General features: G+C 40.5%; 1 protein-coding gene and 1 pseudogene across 1 annotated transcript in view; both read left to right on the top strand.

The window, feature by feature from the left end:
• Positions 1 to 20,958, top strand: part of SFPQ (splicing factor proline and glutamine rich) — a 50,066-nt gene extending 29,108 nt beyond the window's left edge. Inside the window, exon 12 of the mRNA XM_047726087.1 lies at positions 20,837 to 20,958. The gene's annotated coding sequence lies outside the window, so the exon portion shown is untranslated. The remainder of the gene's footprint in view (positions 1 to 20,836) is intronic.
• On the top strand, positions 20,608 to 21,209 carry LOC125097905 (ER membrane protein complex subunit 2-like; annotated as a pseudogene).
• The last annotated feature ends 358 nt before the right edge of the window (positions 21,210 to 21,567 follow it).

A 21,567-nucleotide genomic window follows, 5' to 3' on the forward strand; every position in this document is an offset into this window, starting at 1 on the left:
GTACCCCAAGGGGGTCACCATTTTTTAATACCCTCTCCAAATGCTTATTTGTCATCCTCCACCGCTTGTCTAGCAAGTGTGTCAAGTGATTGCTCCTTACAATCCCCATAATGCTTTAAACATAGTTCTTATACAGCATATCGAATTTGTTTTGTGGGGGCATCTTGGTGGCTCAGCCCATTAAGGTCTGCCTTTGGCTCAGGTCATGATCCCAGGGACTTGGGATCAAGTCCCGTATCAGTCTCCCTGCTCAGCGGGGAGCATGCTCCCCCCTCTACCTACCGATCCCCCTGATTGTGTTGTCTCTCTCTCAGACAAACAAAAATTTTTTAAAGATTTTATTTATTTATTTGACACAGAGAGATCACAAGTAGGCAGAGAGGCAGGCAGAGAGAGAGGAGGAAGCAGGCTCCCTGCTGAGCAGAGAGGCTGATGTGGGGCTTGATCCCAGGACCCTGAGATCATGACCTGAGCCAAAAGCAGATGCTTAACCGACTGAGCCACCCAGGAGCCCCAAATAAATAAAATCTTTAAAAAAAAGTTTGTTTTGTGAATCTGTGTGTCTAAATGTTTTGAGGTGACCAGATTATACTGTCTTGCTACCCATAGCCTAGTACAGGGGCAGGTATTTGTAAGCCCTAAAATATATATATGTTTAAATGAAATGCAGAGACAATCAGAGAGAACACAAAACTGGAAAGCAGATCAATTCAAATAATAGTGTGGAGCCATTTGTGTAGGGATGGAATGTCCTCTGTTTGTTACTTAGTTCTGAAGAAGGTACTTTCTGCATATGGTGACAAGGTTTTGTGTAGTACCACCTGTTTAAGATTGACAATCTCTAGCACTATTTTTATAAAAGATCTATTTATTTTAGAGAGAGAGAGAGAGCACGAGTAGGGGGATGGACAGAGGGAGAGAATCCTCCAGCAGACTCCGAGCTGAATGTGGAGCCCAATGCGGGGCTCAGTCCTACGACCCATGAGATCATGACTTGAGCCAAAACCAAGAGTCCGACACTTAATCGATTGAGCTACCCGGTGCCCTTAGCACACTTTTAAAGAACTCATTCCAAATATAAAGATTAAAAGACCTCCCCTTATGCCCAAGATGGAGCCATAGGAACCAGATTTACCCGACTGCCTAAAACAAAAATAAAATTAAAAAAACAAAAAATAAATGAAAACTCAGGCAGCATATCAAAAGTAATGGTTTTCAAACCATTTGACCATTGTCAAAGGACAAAAGTTGCTGAGAAATGAGAAACAAAGGAGGAGAAGCTCCTAGTTGTCCCAGCACACTGCCTTGGAAGAGTTTCCAGCCTCTGGTGCAGGAAGAGGAACCAAGCAGAGGTCAGTGAACTGCGAGTTACGGGAGATGCAGCTGAGCAGCCCAGATGGCTAGAAAAAGAGATAGCCTTACCCAGACAGACAGCCCCAGACAGACAGCCCCACTCGATAAAACGAACTGAAGCAGATAGTCCTTTAGTGTGATGTTTTAGGTCTACCTGGCTAGGAGTTAGGCTGTGTTTACTGTTTCATGCAGCTGTGGTATTAGAGGCTGAAATTCCCTTGGTGTCCTTGTTTTCTTTCCCTTGCTGTCTTGGGTATTCCTAGAGACTCCTTAAGTAGGGTCTGGGTTTGCAGTCCTTTCAGCTGTAATCCTCTGCTATTACACGGGAACACTACTGAGGTGGTGGTGAGGTATGGGGGCAGAGGAGGCATTCTGTAGTCCTATGATTAGGTCTCAGTCAGTGAGCCTGGGTTGGGTATTTTCCTTCCCCTAAGTCTGTTAAGCCTTGGCAAAACCCTAGTCAATTAGGTTCTGGCAAAATGGTTTCCCTTGAGGGCAGGCCTTGTAAGTGAGAACAGAAGGATCTGGAAGAATTTCAGAATGGTTACTTTCCCCCTTCTCCTGCTGGAAGCACAAGAGGGATTTTTCTCTAGTCTTTTCTTTGAGAACCAGTGGGGTCCCAGAGGTAAAACTCACAAAAGCACGGCACCTCCCCATAAGAGCAGGAGTGTGGGCCCCTGGAGTTTTGAACTCTCAAGCTTTTCCACAGTTTGAAGTGTTCTACGGGTGCTGGCTTCAGCGGCAGGCTGCTCCTCCCAGGCTTCTGCTCTGTGCCTTTGTCTGTCTCCTGTCGCTCTCTCCAATACGGGAGCAGCAGTTTGCCCTCTGACTTCAACTTTCTGATGGATCCAAGAAGAGCTGTTGACTGTCAGTACGTTGAGCTTTTTCTTGCTGTGGGGACATGAGTATTGTTTTCTAAACTCTTTGTGCGTAGCCTGGAAACTGTGGATGTTTGTAGAGGTCTCCCTCAAATATTCAGCAGAGTAGTAATCAGCTCATGTGTGCGAAGAATCATCCTGAGGTCAAGATACAACCATTAGGTGGCTCCGTGGGTTAAGCCTCTGCCTTCCGCTCAGGTCATAATCTCAGTGTCCTGGACAGGGAGGCTGCTTCTCCCTCCCTCTCTGCCTGCCTCTCTGCCTACTTGTGATCGCTCTGTCAAATAAATAAATAAAATCTTTTAAAAATAAATAAATAAATAAATAAAATCTTAAAAAAAAAAAGATACAACCATTAGAATAGGTTAGAGAACAGTGCCTCGCACTCACATAGGGTTGAAAATAGTGCCAGGTCCCACCAGCCGGACTAGAAAATCTCGTAATTCTCACTGGGAGAACACTCAGGAAGGTCTTCCCTCAGTCTGATTAGCCCTAGACTGAGCACCGCTTCAGACCACCAAGCCAATTATGAAAACAAGGACAAAAAGGATCATACTGTCTACAAGTAACTTAACTGAATCAGAACAAAGATCAAGGAGGTTTATGAAAGTACAAGAATATCTGGTGCCCAACAAAGTAGATTTGTTTCTGCCATCCAATTGATGATTAGTAGGTATGCAAAGGAGGAAAATATGACCCAGTTTGAAAAAAAAAAAATCTTCAATGAAAATGCACACACACATAGAGCTCACATAGATTATAATTTTAAATCCTAAAAGCAACTTATCCTGGTAGATTCTGTTTTCTTTCTTTGACCAAAAAGAAGTGTTCTGGGACTTGCCTGAGGCTGCCATGCTAATAGGTGCCAGAGTTATGATCCAAACCCTGTCCAGCGGGCCCCAGAGCTGGAGCTCCTTGCGCTGCATGGGGCTGTTCCCTACCATCGCCGCCCTTGGGTCCATTCTGCAGGAGAGTGGGCACAAGAAGGCATACCGTCCTCTTGTTTGACTTTAGCTGGGAATGTCTGTGTCTACACACATCCACATGCCCTCAAAGGACTGTGAAAAAGCCGAAGTATTGATTTTTTTCACTCTTTTGAATTTTTTATTTTTATTTTTTATTAACATATAATGTATTATTACCCCCAGGGGTACAGGTCTGTGAATTGTCAGGCTTACACACTTCACAGCACTCACCATAGCACATACCCTCCCCAATGTCCATAACCCAACCACCCTCTCCCTACCCTCCAACCCCCGGGCAACTCTCAGTTTGTTTTGTGAGATTAAGAGTCTTTTATGGTTTGTCTCCCTCCCGATCCCATTGAAGTGTTGATTTTTGAATTATAAACAAATTTTAAGGAATAGGTAAATTGGCAAATATGGTCTCCGTGAATATTCTAATTTAAAGTATCTTTATGCCATCCTCATTTTTAAAATATTTTATTCATTTATTTATTTGAGAGGGAACATGCATGAGTGGGGGTGAGGGGCAGAGAGGGGAGGGAGAGGAGAAAAAACTCCTAGCTGAGCTGGAAGCCTGACTCCATCCCAGGCCCCTGAGATCATGACCTGAGCTGAAGGCAGACACTTAACTGACTGAGCCATCCAGGCGCCCCTATGCCAGAGTCACTTTTGAAGGGTATTTTTTCCTGGATATAGAATTCTAGATTGTCAGTTACTATTTTTTTTAAAAGATTTATTTATTTACTTTTAGAGATGGGGGAGGGATAGGAGAGAATTTTTCAAGCATACTCCATGATGAGCGAGGAGCCCGGTGCTGGGGCTGAGGGGAATGGTGGTAGAGCTTCATCCCAGGACCCTGATATCATGACCTGAGCCAAAATCAAGAGTCTCCGGCTTAACTGACTGAGCCACTCGGCGCCCCCGAAAGTTTGATTTCTTTAATCTCTGAATTAATGTCTTTCTTCATTAGAAAAATTCTCAGGGAGCACTTGAGGGGCTCAGTCAGTTAAACATCTGACTTCAGCTCAGGTCATGATCTCAGGGTCTTAGCATCGAGCCCCATGTCAGGCCCCTTGCTCAGCAAGGAGTCTGCTTCTCTCGCTGTCTCTGCCCCTCTGCACCCCCTCCCACACGTGCTCACTCTCAAATAAATAAAATCTTTACAAAAATTAAATGTATTGGTGGACAAATATTTTTCTTTTTCTTTTTTTTTTAAAAGATTTTATTTATTTATTTGACAGAGAGAGAGATCACAAGCAGGCAGGGAGGCAGGCAGAGAGAGGGGGAAGCAGGCTCTCCGCAGAGCAGAGAGCCCGATGCGGGGCTCGATCCCAGGACACTGGGATCATGACCTGAGCCGAAGGCAGAGGCTTTAACCCACTGAGCCCCCCAGACGCCCAAATATTTTTCTTATATCGTTAATTTAAAGAGAATTAAATGGATGGCTGTCAGTTAAGCGTCTGCCTTCGGCTCAGGTCATGATCCCAGAGTCCTGGGATCGAGCCCCACATCAGGCTTTCTGCTCGTCGGGGGGCCTGCTTCCTCCTCTCTCTATTCCTGCTTCTCTGCCTACTTGTGATCTCTGTCAAAAAAATAAAATCTTAAAAAAAATCCTCTATGACTAGATGACTAATTTATTGTCCATCCTGGACAATAGTGCCCATCCTGGGACACTTATAGTAACACTTAGGTTATTAGTAGTAACTATAGGTACTAACCTCAGGACAATGGGCATAAACTGGACTGCCCAAGCCACCATGCTATATGACTACTTTACATCTTTTATTTTTCTCTTATATTTTTAGAACATTCTTTTAGGGGTGCCTGGCTGGCTTATCAGTAGAGTATGCAACTCTGCATCTTGGGGTTGTGAGTTTGTGCCCCACATTAGCAGTAGAGATGACTTTAAAAAAATACTCTTTTAAAATTGAGACACAATTTACATACCACCAAACTTAGTGTTTTTTAGTATATTCACAAGGCTGTACAACCATCACTACTATCCCATTCTGGAACATTTTTTTCATCATCCCAAAGGAAACTCTGCACTGTCATTCCCCATTCCTTCCTGTTGCCAGCCCTTGGCAATCACTAATCTACTCTGTCTTTTTGGATTTCCTTATTCTGGACATTTCATATAAATGGAATCATATGATATGTGACCTTTTGTGTCTGGCTTTTTTCACTTAGCATGTTTTCAAGATTCATCCATGTTCTAGCATGTACCAATATTTCATTTCCTTCTATGGCTGAATAATATCCCATAGTATGGATGTACCAATTTTATCTGTTTATCAGCTGATTTGGGTTGTTTTCCACTTTTTAGCAATTACGAATAGTGATGCTATGAACATTCATGTACAAGTTTCTGTGTGAACAATGTGTTTTCAGTTCTTTTGGATCTATACCTAGAAGTGCGATTCATCATGGTAACTTTTTAACATTTTGAAGAACTGATAAACTTTTCCACAGTGGCTATACCATTTTCTATTTCCACCAGCAATGTATGAGGGTTCTAATTTCTCACATTTATATTTTTAATTTTTTGACTATGGCCCATCTAGTGGGTCTAAAGTAATTCATTGTGATTTTAAAAAACAGTTCCTTGGGGTGCCTGGATGGCTCAGTTGGTTAAGCATCTGCTTTTGACTCAGGTCATGATTCCAGATTCCTGGGATCAAGCCCCACATCCCCTGCTCAGTGGAGAGCCTGCTTCTCCCTCTCCTTCCTGCATGTGCTCTCTGTCAATATCTTGTTCTTTCTCTCTCTCTCTCTCAAATAAATAAAACCTTTGAAAAAAAAAAAACATGTAGTTCCTTAATGACCAATGACATTGAGCCTCTTTTCTTTTTTTTTTTTTTAAAGATTTTATTTATTTATTTGAGAGAGAGACAGTGAGAGAGAGCATGAGCAAGGAGAAGGTCAGAGGGAGAAGCAGACTCCCCATGGAGCTGGGAGCCCGATGTGGGACTCGATCCTGGAACCCCAGGATCATGACCTGAGCCGAAGACAGTCGTCCAACCAACTGAGCCACCCAGGCGTCCCTTGAGCCTCTTTTCTTATGGTGATCAACTATTTGTGCCATCTTCTTTGAAAACATGTTTATTCAAGTCCTTTGCTCATTTTTAAATTTTTAAACTTATTTTTAATTCTATTTTTTTAGAAGATTTTATTTATTTATTTGACAGACAGAGGCATAGTGAGAGAGGGAACACGAGCAGGGGTAGTGGGAGAAGGAGAAGCAGGCTTCCCTCTGAGCAAGGTGTCCCATGTGGGGCTCGATCCCAGGACCCTGTGATCATGACCTGAGCCAAAGGCAGATGCCTAATGACTAAGCCACCCTCATTTTTTTTTAAAGATTATATTTAGTTATTTGAGAGAGAAAGAGAGACACAAGTAGGGGAAAGGAGAAGGGTCAGAAGGAGAGGAACAAGAAGACTCCCGTCAAGCAGGGAACCTGATGTGGGGTTCCATCCCAGGACCCTGATCAGGATCATGACCTGAGCCAAAGTCAGATGCTTAGCCAACTGTCCCACCCAGGCACCCTTCAAGTCCATTGCTCATTTTATTTATTTATTTATTTATTTATTTTAATATTTTATTTATTTTTTTGTCAGAGAGAGAGAGAGAGCGAGCACAGGCAGAGAGAGTGGCAGGCAGAGGCAGAGGGAGAAGCAGGCTCCCCACAGAACAAGGAGCCCGATGCGGGACTCGATCCCAGGACGCTGGGATCATGACCTGAGCCGAAGGCAGCGGCTTAACCAACTGAGCCACCCAGGCGTCCCTCATTGCTCATTTTAAAACTGGACTATCTCTTTGTTGTTGAGTTGTAAGGATTCTTTTTAAAAAAGTTTTTATTTATTTAGGTTATCTCGACACCCAACATGTGGCTTAAACTCATGACCCCAAGATCAAGAGTCCCATGCTCTTCCAACTGAGCCCACCAGATGCTTCAAGAATTCTTTACATATTCTGGATAATATACCTTTATTGGATACGATTTGCAAATATTTTCTTCCATTCTGTGGTTGTCTTTCTCTTGAATTTTTATCTCTATTTTTCTGTGCTTTCTTCAACATGGTTTCTTCTGATCTACTTTTCAGTACACTAATTTTCTCTAGGGCTTATCTAAACTGCTGTTACTCATTTATCCGGTTCCTAATTTTACTTACAGTATTTTTCTAGAGGGCAGAGGAAGAGGGAAAGGGAGAAAATCTCAAGCAGACTCCCTACTTAGTGCTGAGCCTGACTTGGGGCTTGATCTCTTGACCCTGAGATCATGACATGAGCGGAAACCAAGATCGGTCACTCAACTGACTGAGCCACCCAGGCCCCCCTCCCCCATTTCTGTTGTTTGTACCTGCTTTCTTTTTTTTTTTTTTCTTTTAAGGCTTTTTTATTTGACAGACAGAGATCACAAGTAGGCAGAGAGGCAGGCAGAGAGAGAGAGGCAGAAGCAGGCTCCCGAAGTTAGAGGCTTTAACCCACTGAGCCACCCAAGCACCCTTGTACCTACTTTCTTTCCTGCTGTCCTGCGTCCTCATGTGTCTGTTTATGCTTGTGTGTTGATAATTGTATTTGTAAAGTTATTTGTAAAAATAACTTTTGTACTAGAAAAGCTTTCCAAGGATTTTTGTTTGCATTTGCTAGGTACCTAGGGTACTAAAGCTGGGCTTTGGGATGTTAATTCCCTTTAATCCAACTTCAGTCTTGACTTTATGCTTGGCTTCAGGATATTCAAGGTCTGATTTACCTGCAGTACCCTCTTACTCTTAGGCTGTATCCCTTTTCCAGTCCAGCTATAAGATTAGGGGTTTTATTGTTTTCTCTTGGTAGGCTCTGGACTCCAAATTTTGTCTTCTTTGGCTTGGAAAGGTGTCAAAAAATTACTCTTAGCTCTTTTTGATTAGCATTTGTACACTGGAGCATGACTGATATCAAATGTTAAGTTCAAACTCTTCACATTTTTGCCCTGAGTTCAGTCTTGGCCTGGTATTTCCTCAGCAATTTGATCCTTTCAGGAAGATTAAAAAAAATATATATTTGGTCTTTTTAGTTGTTTTCAGCTGGAGTAATGATCCAAATTTCCAAATTCACAATCAACAGAAGCTGAAGTCAGTGGCATCTGTTTAATTTTAAAAAAAAAATTTGTTTTAAAAAGATTTTATTTGAGAGAGAGTGCGTGTGCACAAGCTGGGGAGTGGTAGGCAGAGGGAGAGGGACAAGCAGACTCCCCGTCGAGCAGGGATCCAGCTGCGGGACTCGATCCTAGGACCCTGATCGTGATCTGAGTCAAAGTCAGACACTTAACCAACTGTTCCACCCAGGTGCCCCTAAAAATGTATACTTTAAAAAAATAATTTCCTTGTCATTAAGTTATAGATCAATTGCATTGTGATCAAAGAATATTGTCTGGATGATACCAATTCTTTTTTAATTTGTTGAAACTTGATTTATGTCCTGGTGGTCAATTTTTGTAAATGTTCCATGTGTGCTTGAGAATATGTGTGCTCTAATTTTGGGGTGGAGGTTTGATTTTTTTTTTTTTTAAAGATTTTTTTTTTAAATTTATTTGACAGATCACAAGTAGGTAGAGAGGCAGGCAGAGAGAGACAGGAGGAGGAGGCAGGCTCCCTGCTGAGCAGAGAGCCGATGCGGGACTCGATCCCAGGACCCTGAGATCATGACCTGAGCCGAAGGCAGAGGCTTTAACCACTGAGCCACCCAGGCGCCTCGTAGGTTTGATTTCTATCTATTGACTCAAACCTCCTGTTGGCATTCTTTAAATCATCTGTAACTCTTTTTTGTCTGTTATTTTTCTTTAAAGATTTTATTTACTTATTTGATAGAAGGAAGCAGTGTGAGAAAGAGAGAGATCTTGTGATCATGAGTGGGGGGAAGGGCAGAGGGAGAGGGAGAAGCAGACTCCTCACTGAGCAGGGAGTCCAATGTGGGTCTCAATCCCAGGACCGCAAATTAATGACCCGAGCCAAAGGCAGACACTTAACTACTGAGCCACCCAGGTGCCCCTGTTCTTTTTATCTATAATTGAGATACGGATGTTTAATTCTCTAAGTATAATGGTAGATTTGTCCATTTCTTCCAGCAAATGTATGTTTTTGCTTCAGATATTTTAAAGCTATGTTGTTTGGAATGTGTAAGTTTAGAATTGTTCTTTCTAGATGGAGTAACTGGGAGGTGGATATTAAGGAGAGCACATGATGTAGTGAGCACTGCGTATTACAGAAGTCTGATGAATCACTGACCTCTACTGCTGAAACCAATAATACATTATATGTTAATTAATCAAATTTAAATTTAAAAAATTGTCCTTTCGGATACACTGAATTTATGATCTTTTGTTAAAAGATTTATTTTAGAGAGAGAGTGAGCATACAGGGAGGGGCAGAGGGAGAGGCAGAAACTTCAGCAGACTCCTTGCTGTTCTTGGATCCTGATGTGGGGCTTGATTTCTCAACCTGGAGATCATGACCTGAGTGGAAAATAAGAGTCAGAGGTTTAACCAACTGGACCTCCCAGGGGCCCCTGAATTTATGATCATCTTTTCTGTTTTTTTTTTTTTTTTGTCATAAAACTTATTTTTAGGATTTTAATGTAGTATGTCAGCTCTCATTTTTTAAAAGATTATTTATTTATTTTAGAGAGAGTGCAAGTGCGAGGGTGGGGGTGGAGAAGGGGCAGAAGGAGAGGGAGAGAGAAAATCCCAAGAAGACTCCATGCTAAGCATGGAGCCCAATGCGGCACTTGATCCTAGGACCCTGAGATCATGACCTGAGCCGAAATCAAAAGTTGGACGCTCAACCAGGTGCCCCACTACGGCAACTTTTAGATTGTGTTTGCTAACTGTATCCTTTTCACCTTTCTAAGTTCAACCTGTTTGGATCTTTGTTTTAGTTATGTCTTTTCTGAACAGAATATAATAAATTGGTTTTTTTTTCTATCCACTATGACAATTTCTCCCCTTTGCTAAAATTTAAATTCAAGTTAGTTAACATATAATGTATTATTAATTTCAGGGTAGAATTTAGTGATTCATCAGTTGTATATAACACCCAGTGCTCATTACATCAAATTACCCCATTATGTCCATCATCCAATTACCTTATCTCCCCACTCTCCTCCCCTCTAGCAACTCTGTTTGTTCTCTATAGTTAAGAGTTTCTTATGGTTTGTCTCCATCTCCTTTTTTATCTTATTTTATTTTTCCTTCCCTTCCCCTATGTTCATCAGTTTTGTTTCTTTAATTCCACATAAGAATGAAATCATATGGTATTTTTCTTTGCCCAACTGACTTACTTCCATTAGCATAATACACTCTAGTTCCAGACACATCGTTACAAATGGTAAGATTTCATTCCTTGTGATGGCTGCATAATAGTCCATTGTGTGTGTGTGTGTGTGTATATATACATATATACACACCCACTACATTTTATTTATCCATTCATCTGTTGATGGACATCTGAGCTCTTTCCATCATTTGGCTATTGTGAACATTGCTGCTATAAACATTGAAGTGCATATGCCCCTTGGAATCATTATGTTTGTATCCTTTGGAGAAATACCTAGTAGTGCAATTGCTGGGTCATAGGGCAGTTCTATTTTTAACTTTTTGAGGAACCTCCATACTGTTTTCCAGAGTGGCTGCACCAGTTTGCATTCCAACCAACAGTGCAAGAGGGTTCCCCTTTCTCCACATCTTCACCAAAATCTGTTGTTTCCTAAGTTGTTGGTTTTAGCCATTCTTACCAGATCCACTGTGACAATCTCTTTTAATGGACAAGTTGAATTCATTTAGAATTATTATAATTATTGATATATTCAGATGTTTATGCCAGTTTACTTCTCACATAAATTTAACTTAACCTCCCTGTTTTTTGCCTTATTTTTCTTTTGCAATGATTTTTTTATTTTTTATTTTTTGTTAAGATTTTATTTATTGACAGATGGAGATCACAAGTAGCAGAGAAGCAGGTAGAGAGAGAGGACGAAGCAGGCTCCCTGCTGAGCAGAGAGCCCGATGCAGGTGTTGATCCCAGGACCCTGGGATCATGACCTGAGCCGAAGGCAGAGGCTTTAACCTACTGAGCCACCCAGGCGCCCCGCAATGATTTTTTTAAAAAATTCCACATTTTTCTTCTGCTGGTTTTTAAGTTATACATTCTTATTATTTTAATAGTTTCCCCTGATGTATTAATATGCATACTTAGAGTATAAAGTTAGTCAATATTTTAACCCAGTCCCGCAATTAAACCATGGACCTAGGACACTTTTGTAATCTGATTGCCCCCTCAATAAAGTAGTATTGCTGCCTAGTCTTACCTTTTTTGACCACAGGAATTAGAAATTATTAATAATAGTATTTGTTTAGGGGTTTCTGGGTGGCTCAGTGGGTTGAGCCTCTGCCTGCGGCTCGGGTCATGATCTCAGGGTCCTGGGATCAAGTAGTGCACTGGGCTCTTTGCTCAGCGGGGAGCCTGCTTCCCCCTCCCCCTCTGCCTGCATCTCTGCCTACTTGTGATTTCTCTTTCTGTCAAATAAATAAATAAAATCTTTAAAAAATAATAGTACTTGTTTAAATATACTTGTATATTTACCAATTTCTTTGTTTACCATTATTACTTGCACCTGAGAATTTTTTGAAATTATTTTTTTCCTTTTTCCTGAGGTATATTCCTTAGTAATTTGTTTTTTTAAAAATTTTTTTATTTTTTTTTTCTGTTTATTTATTTATTTATTTTTTTAATTTTATTTGAGACAGAGAGTCAGAGAGCATGAGCAGGGTGGTGGGGGGGAGGGCAGAGGGAGAAGGAGAAGCAGACTCCCCACTGAGCAGAGAGGCTGATTCTGTGTTTTTGTTTTTTTTTAAAGATTTTATTCATTTTTTTTTAAAGATTTTATTTATTTATTTGACAGAGAGAGATCACAAGCAGGCAGAGAGGCAGGCAGAGAGAGAGGAGGAAGCAGGCTCCCTGCTGAGCAGAGAGCCCGACGCGGGGCTCGATCCCAGGACCCTGAGATCATGACCTGAGCCGAAGGCAGCGGCTTAACCCACTGAGCCACCCAGGCGCCCCAAAGATTTTATTCATTTATTTGACAGAGAGAGAGACCGCAAGTAGGAAGGCAGAAAGAGAGGGAAGCAGGCTGTCCGCTGAGCAGAGAGCCCAATGCGGGGCTCAATCCCAGGACCCTGAGATCATGACCTGAGCCTAAGGCAGAGGCTCGACCCACTAAGCCACCCAGGTGACCCCTGATTCTGGTCTTAATCCCAGGACCCTGGGATCAACCTGAGCCGAAGGCAGATGCTTAACTGACTGAGCCATCCAGGTGCCCCTTAGTAATGTCTTTAGTGAAGACATCTCAGTGATGAACTCTTTGATTTTTCTAAAAAAATGTTTGTCTTTGCATTATTAAAAAAATAGATTCTCTGGCTACAGAAATTTGATAATAATTTTCTCTTGGTGCTTAAAAATAGTATTCCATTTGTCCTCTGTCCATTGTTGTCATCGAGAAATCTGCTATCAATGTTTCATTCCTTTGTACCTGAACTTTTTCATTCTGGTCTTTTTTCTTTTTTCTTTTTTTTAAATTCTGTATGACACTATAGCTCGGATGTAGGTTTCTGTTTTTTATTTTTTCTTTTTAGAGAGAGAGAGAGTGAGAGTGAGAGTGAGGGGGGTAGGGGCAGACGGAGAGGGAGAGAATCTCAACCAGGCTCCACACTTAGCACAGAGCCCCATGTGGGGCCTGACCCTACAACCCTGAGATCATGACCTGAGCCAAAAACCAAGAGAGTCAGATGCTTAACCAACTGAGCCACCCATGTGCTCCAGATATAGGTGTATTTTTATCATACTTCTTGATATATATATATATATATATATATATATATATATATATATTTGTATTTCTTAATTTATAGTTTTAACAGTTCCAATAAATTATCAGCCATTATCTCTTCTATCATATTGGCTCTTCTTCATTCTCTGATTTTTCCCCTTTTGAGACTTTGGTTAGATTATGTTAGATATTTTCATTCTATACTTCATTTCTCATTTTTTTATCATTATGAGACATCTCCTCGTGTCTATTATATTTTGTTGCCTTTGCTTTGTGTCAAATCCAAAAAAAATAAAAGAATTGCCAAGACCAATGTCAAGGAGCTTACCACCTATGTTTTCTTCAAGGAGTTTTATCACTTCAGGTTTTACTTTCAAGTCTTAAATCCATTTTGAATTGACTTTTGTGTATGTAAAGTATGTGTATATTATAGGATCTAAGTGTTTTGTAGTGGGAGGTCCCAATTTTTACTTTTACTAAAATAGGTCTTAGGAATCATTTGGCATCGTGTTGTTTCTGTAACTAACTTAGATCTTAATCATTAGCCTGCTGAACTGTTCTTTCTTCAGAGACACAGATACCGTAAAATATTTTTCTGACATCCTTGTCAACTGTTGTAGCTTGCTGAATCAAAGCAGCCGAATTAGAAATTCAATGTTCTTTTCTTCAAGAATTAACTCCTCTTTCTGGGCTTGAGATAGTGGACAAGGAACACCTGGCCTCATTTGAAATCTGAGGATGTATTTTTTCACCCATAAAAATCCCAGATTTCAACAAAAAACTGGTTCTCCTGAATAATAAGCTTGATAGGGAAATAGGCATAAACAATCTGATTTTGTAATGGAAGCTCAGTGTGATCATCTAGGATCATGTTCTGTTAATGAAAATCATGGGAATAGTGGTCAGTTCCTGTTTCCTCAGAATTTGTCAGAGTCTCTTCCTTTTCTTTCCAAGGAGATTGAGTTCTCCATTGATGTGATTGAAGTCCCTTTGCAGGGTTCTTCTGGGGCCCTGCACCATAACTGTGTGTTCTTTCAGAGTAATGTTGACACTTTCTCGAATGTTGACAGTCTGAAGAGTCTTCAGTCTTGTAATAGATGTGGGAAAGAATTATAAAGTCTATCTTGTAAGGCATTTTTAATCAACCCTTTCTAGCATTTATACAACTCTTTCTCTAATCTGGGAAATTAAAAACATTTTTTATAAAAATCTGTACATAATTTCAACCTTACAAAAAGTTGGAATAAGAATAATACAAAGAAGGGGCACCTGGGTGGCTCAGTGGGTTAAGGCCTCTGCCTTTGGCTCAGGTCATGATCCCAGGGTCCTGGGATTGAGCCCCATATTGGGCTCTCTGCTCAGCAGGGAGCCTGCTTCCCTTCCTCTCTCTCTCTCTGCCTGCCTCTCTGCCTACTTGTGATCTCTGTCTGTCAAATAAGTAAAATCTTAAAAAAAAAGAATAATACAGGGGCGCCTCGGTGGCTCAGTGGGTTAAAGCCGCTGCCTTTGGCTCAGGTCATGATCCCAGGGTCCTGGGATCGAGCCCCGCGTCGGGCTCTCTGCTCAGCAGGGAACCTGCTTCCCTTCCTCTCTCTCTGCCTGCCTCTCTGCCTACTTGTGATCTCTGTCTGTCAAAAAAAAAAAAAAAAAAAAAAACAATAATACAAAGAACATCCATATAGCATCATTTAATGAGTGTCACCTACTGATAACATTTTACTCCATTTACTTGATCATGAGTGCTCTCTTTCTGGGCATACAGGTATATATTACAGATGTAATACTAGTTTTTAGAAAAGAACTGATTGATTGTGCTATTTTGGAAAATTATTTACCCCCCCAACTCCTTTCTGGAAATTATTTTTTATAAAGATTTTATTTATTTATTTGACAGAGAGAGATCACAAGTAGGCAGAGAGGCAGGCAGAGAGAGGGGGGAAGCAGGCTCCCCGCTGAGCAGAGAGCCCAATGCGGGGCTCGATCCCAGGACTCCGGGATCATGACCTGAGCTGAAGTCAAATCTCAACCCACTGAGCCATCCAGGCACCCCGGAATTCATTTTTATTTTTATTTTTTTAGATTTTATTTATTTATTTGTCAGAGAGAGAGAGCATAAGCAGGCAAAGTGGCAGGCAGAGGCAGGAGAGAAGCAGGCTCCCCACTGAGCAAGGAGCCCAATGCAGGACTCAATCCCAGAATTCTGGGATTATGACCTGAGCTGAAGGCATTGGCTTAACCGACTGAGCCACCCAGGCATCCCTAGAATTTATTTTATAGAGTCCCTTATAACCACCATTCCACTTTCTGTCTCTATGATTATGACTACTCTGACGACCTCACATACATAGAATCATACAGTATTTGTTTTGCAGTGACTGGCTTATTTCACTTAGCACAATGTCTTCAAGTTTCATCTATATTGTAGCATGTGTCAGAATTTCGTCCCTCTAAGGCTAATAATATTTCATTGTATATATATACCACATTTTGCTTATCTCTTCATCTATTGATGGACACTTTTGTTCCTTCCATGTTTTAGCTATAAACATTAGTGTAAAGGCATCTTTTCAAGACCCAGCTTTTAGTTCTTTTGTGTGTATACCCAGAAAACAGGCTCTTAACCAACTGAACCATCTAGGTACCCCAAATCAGCTGAGTCTTAATTGTGGCCTAACACACAGTCTGTCTTGGAGAACATGTACTTGAGCAAAATGTGTATTTTATTGTTGGGTAAAGTGTTCTGTATATGCCTATTAAATATAGTTATGACTTACTGTGTTGTTCAAATCCTCTACTTCTCTTCTGTATGGTTGTTCTATCCATTATGGAGAGTAGGATATTGAAGTTCCCATCTGTCATTGTAGAACCATTTCTCCCTTTAATTTTGTCAATTTTTGCTTCATAAATATTTTTATGTTGTCATTATGTGCAAAAATCTTTACCGTTATATCTTCTTGCTGTATTTGACATTTCCATTAATATATGTGCTTGTCTCTTGTAACTTTTTTTTTTTTTAAGATTTTATTTGTTTGACAGAGAGAGATCACAAGTAGGCAGAGAGGCAGGCAGAGAGAGAGAGGAGGAAGCAGGCTCCCCGCTGAGCAGAGAGCCTGATGCGGGGCTCTATCCCAGGACCCTGAGATCATGACCTGAGCCAAAGGCAGAGGCTTTAACCCACTGAGCCACCCAGGCGCCCCTCTTGTAACTTTTTTAATTAAAAATTTTTGTTTATTTGTTTGTTTATTTATTTACTTATTTATTTATTTATTCATTTTTTTAAAGTAAACTCTACACCTAATGTTGTGCTTGAACTCATGACCCCGTAGATCAAGAGTCATATGCTCCACTGACTGAACTAGCCAGGTGCCCCTCTTGTAAACTTTTTCATTTAAACTCTATTCTGTCTGATATTGTATAGCCACCACTGTTCTGTTTTTGTTATTTGCATAGAATATATTTTTCCATTTTTCCACTTTCAACCTGTTTCTTTGGATCTAAAATATGTTTTTTTTAGACAGCATATTGTTGCATATTTTTTTTTAAAGATTTTATTTATTTATTTGACAGAGAGAAATCACAAGTAAGCAGAGAGGCAGGCAGAGAGAGGGGAGGAAGCAGGCTCCCTGCTGAGCAGAAAGCCCGATGCGGGGCTCGAACCCAGTACCTGGGATCATGACCTGAGCCGAAGGCAGCGGCTTAACCCACTGAGCCACCCAGGCGCCCCTTGTTGCATATTTTTTAAAAAAGCCATTCTGCCAGAGCACCTGCATGGCTCAGTCAATTAAGCATTCAACTCTTGATTTTGGCTCGGGTCATGGTCTCAGAGTTATGGGATTGAACCCCACATTGGGCTCTGTGCTCAGTGTGGAGTCTTGTCTGTCTCTATCGGCTCCTCCCCTGCTCTCTCTCTCTCTCTCTCTCAAATAAATAAATAAACAAAATCTTAAAGGAAAAGAAATACCATTCTGGGGCACCTGGGTTCTGCAGTTGGTTAAGCATCTAACTCTTGGTTTCAGCTCAGGTTGTGATCTCAGGGGCATGAGATTGAGCTCCATGTTGGCTCCATGTTCAGAACAGAATCTACTTGGGATTCTCCCTCTCTTCCCCTCTCACTGCTGCCTGTGCTCTCTCTCTCTCTCAAAAATAAATAAATAAATAAATAAATCTTTTTAAAAAAAGGTATTAAAAAGAAAAAGCCATCCTGCCAATCTCTGTCTTTTTGTTGGAGAGTTTAAACCATTTATATTTAATCTAAAAAACCACTTCTAGCTTGCTCACTTCCCTTACCATCTTCCTAGAAAATCTGGTCTGTGTAAACAGGGAGTAGAATCAAGAGTCAACATTATTTCCTAGAAATAATGTAAGAATGGATGAGATCATGTAAATAAAAAAAACTTACTTTTTCTTTTTCTCCTTCTTAATGTTCCTAGTAGATGGTAAGCACTCAACAAAATGGTACTTAAGGGATGCCTGGGTGGCTCAGGCATTCAGATAAGCTGCTGAATCTTGAATTCAGTTCAGGTCATGATCTTGGGGTTATGAGATCAGGCACACATTGGGATCCATGCTTAGTGGGGAGTCTGCTTGAGATTCTCTCTTTCCCTCTCCTGCCCCTCCCCCAAACATGGCATTCTTACATGATCTGTCTCTGAAACAAGTAATTAAATCTTAAATAAATAAATAAATAAATAAATAAATAAATAAAACAGTGCTTAATACTGATAATTGTAAGTTAGAATTGCAAATGTTCTAATTCCTCTGCCCCATTTTTGATTAATGGAACTCATTTGGCAAAAACCAAAATCATCTCAAATCCAACTCTCCATCTAATCCGTACATATTGACTGCTGTCTTTAGATTCTGTTTATTAATCTCTAGGGACCCTTCTCTGCTGCCTAGCAACCACACACTTTTTCTTTAATCTATTAAAATCTATGTCATGTCATATCCTCTTTCTTCAAATGTCTAATGCTTTCTCTTTCATCTTCATTTTCAGCAGATAACCTTGCTTCCTATTTCACTGAGAAAACAGAAGCACTCAGAAAATAAGTTCCACAAGCTTCTAAAGTCATACCTCCTGACCTACCTACATCTGTACCTGTATATTTCTTTCCTTCTATTACAACGGATGAAATGTCCATATTTCTAGCAAAGGTCAACTCCTCCATTTGTGAACTAGATCCCCTCTCCTCTCAAACACATGACTCCAGAATCTTTTCTACACATTATCTAACACTTTCAAAGTCAGTATATATTTGACCTATTTGCTTAGTTATGGTTTATCAGCTCTCACTAGAATGCAAGCTCCATGTGAGGTCAGATTTTATTCTGTTCAAGGATATATTCCCAATAGCTATCTGGCACATGTTAGGTATACTCAGTAAATATTTTTGTGCTTCTATTTGATAATATTGTGTAGTATTTTAAAAGTTTATACTTCCAGAATAGAATGAAAAAGAAAGAAAATGCATACCAGTTAGAAATGAATAAATTGTCCGTTTTGGGGACAAGGTCTATGTAGAAAATCTCAGAGATTTTTACCAAGAAAACTTCCTAGAACAAAGTGAGTTTGGCAGATTTGCAGGATATAAAATACATACACAAAACATAATATTTCTTTATATGAACAATGAAAATGTGGAAACCAAAATGAAAAACAGTACCATCTACAATTTCTCAAACATAAAATGGATTTTTCTCTCTCTCCCTCTCCCTTCCTCCCTTTGTTCCTCTCCTTCTCTTTCTTTCTCTTTCATTTTCTTTCCTTCCTTCCCCCACCCCTCGCCTAATTGCTCTGTCTAGGACTCCTAGTACAATCTTGAGTAGGAGTGATGAAAGTGGGCATTCTTACCTTGTTTCTGAACTTAAGGGGAAAGCTCTTAAGCTTTCCATTGAGTTTACTGTTAGCTCTGTATGTGTGTGGTTTTGTTTTGTTTTGTTTTGTTTTTTAATAAATGCTTTCTGTCATGTTAAGGAAGTTCCCTTCTATTTCTAGTTTGCTGAATGTCTGTGTCTAACCAATTGTTTTTGACAAAGATATAAAATAAGTTCAGTGGAGGAAGGATAGCCTTTCAAAAAATGATGCTGGTGGGACGCCTGGGTGGCTCAGTTGGTTAAGCAGCTGCCTTCGGCTCAGGTCATGACCCCAGCATCCTGGGATCGAGTCCCACATCGGGCTCCTTGCTCGGCAGGGAGCCTGCTTCTCCCTCTGCCTCTGCTGCCACTCGGCCTGCCTGTGCTCACTCTCTCTCTCTCTCGATCTCTCTGGCAAATAAATAAATAAAATCTTTAAAAAAAAATTAAAAAAAAATGATGCTGGAGCAATTGGATATCCATAAGGGAAAAAAAAGAATTCTGACCTAAATACAAATGTTAATTCAAAATATTTCACAAGCTTAAATGTAAAATGTAAAAGTATAAAACCCTTATAAACAAAAACCTGGGGGCACCAAGTGGCTCAGTTGGTTAAGTGGCTGTCTTTGGCTCATGACCCAGGGTCCTGGAATTGAGCCCCACATTGGGCTCCCTGCTCAGTGGGGAGCTTGCTTCTCCCTTCTCCCTCTGCTTGTGCTCACTTGCTCTCTCTCTGTCAAATGAATAAATAAAAAATATTAAAAAAAAAATAGGAGAAAATCTCTGGGATCTACAGTCTGGTAAAGAGAACTTAGTTGTGACACCAAAAGCACAATCCATAAATGGAAAAATAAAGGACTAATATTTACATATATAAAGATTTCTCAAAGCTCAACAATAAAAACAATCAAATTTGAAAACAGGCAAAAGAATGACGAGATGGGGCGCCTGGGTGGCTCAGTGGGTTAAGCCTCTGCCTTTGGCTCAGGTCAAGATCCCAGGGTTCTGGGATCGAGCCCCGCATCAGGCTCCTATCAGGCTCAGCGGGAAGCCTCCTTCTCCCTCTCCCACACCCTCTGCTTGTGTTCCCTCTCTGGCTGTGTCTTTCTCTGTCAAATAAATAAACTCTAAAAAAAAAAAAAAAGAATGAAGAGATGTTTCATCTTGGAAAATATATAGATGACAAATAGCCACATGCAAATGTTTTCAACATTATTACCCTCAGGGATATGCAAATTAAAATGAGATAGAACTACACATCTGTAAGAATGGCTAAAAACAAAGTTCTGACAACACCAAATGCTGCTGAGGATGCAGAGAAACTGGATTATTTATACATTGCTGGTGGGACTATGAAATGGTATAGTTACTTTGGAAAAGTTTGGCAGTTTCTCTCTTTCTTTCTTTCTAAAAATACTTGTTTATTTGACCGAGAGAGAGAGCATGAGAGAGATCACAAGTAGAGGGAGGGGTAGAGGGAGAAACAAACTCCCTGCTGAGCAGGAATCCTGATGGCGGGACTCTATCCCAGAACCTGAGATCATGACCTGAGCTGAAATGCTTAACCGACTGAGCCACCCAGGTGCCCCAAGCTTGGCAGTTTCTTATAAAACTAATTGTGTAATTGCCATACAACACAGCAGCTGTATTCTTGGGCATTTAGACTAGAAAAATGAAAACTTATTCCCTGCCTCCAGGTTCTGAGAAGATGGCAAAGGTCTTAGAGCTTTGGGAAGAAATGCGAGATAAAATGAGAAAATGGAGAGAAGAAAACTCATGAAACAGTGAGCAAACTGTGGAAGTTTAGAAGAATTAATTAATGAATATGGATCTAAGCTTGGAGATGATATTCGGGTCATATAAGAGCAAGTGATGATTGCAGCCCTAGACTATAGTTGAGATGACTTGGCATTGTTTTGTCTTCAGGAGTTGAGAAGACAGTTCCCTGGCAGTCACGGAGTCAAGAGACTAACTGGCATAAGATTTGAAGCCATGGAAAGATATGATGATGCTATACAACTACATGGTAAAATTTTACAAGAAGATCCAGCTAACACTGCTGCAAGAACGCCTGATTGTCATTTGAAAAGCCCAGGGGAAAAATGTCGAGGCCATTTGGGAACTGAGTGAGTATCTGGAAAAAAGTGCTGGGGACCAAGAAGCCTGGCATGAACTTGCAGAACTTTATATCAATGAACATGACTATGCTAAGGCAACCTTTTGTTTAGAGGAGCTAATGATGGCTAATCCACACAGTCACTTACATTGTCAGCAGTATGCTGAAGTTAAATATACCTGAGGTGGACCTGAAAACCTCAAACTTTCAAGAAAGTATTTTGCAGAGGCACTGAAACTGAGCAACAGAAATATGAGAGCTTTGTTTGGGCTTTTCATGTCAGCAAGTCATATTGCTTCTATAAGTGCTAGTGCAAAAACAAGTGCAAAATCAAGTGCAAAAACAAAAAAGGACAACATGAAATACGCTAGTTGGGCAGCTGGTCAAATAAAAAGAGCTTATCAGTTTGCAGGTCGAAGTAAGAAGGAAACCAAATACTCTCTTAAGGCAGTCAAAGAGATGTTGGAAACACTGCAGATCACCCAGTCTTAAGGTTTCAAGCTCTTTCACATTACATTTCCCAACTGCACAATTAAATTTA

Source organism: Lutra lutra, chromosome 4 (assembly GCF_902655055.1).
Source record: "Lutra lutra chromosome 4, mLutLut1.2, whole genome shotgun sequence".
NCBI lineage: Eukaryota > Metazoa > Chordata > Mammalia > Carnivora > Mustelidae > Lutra > Lutra lutra.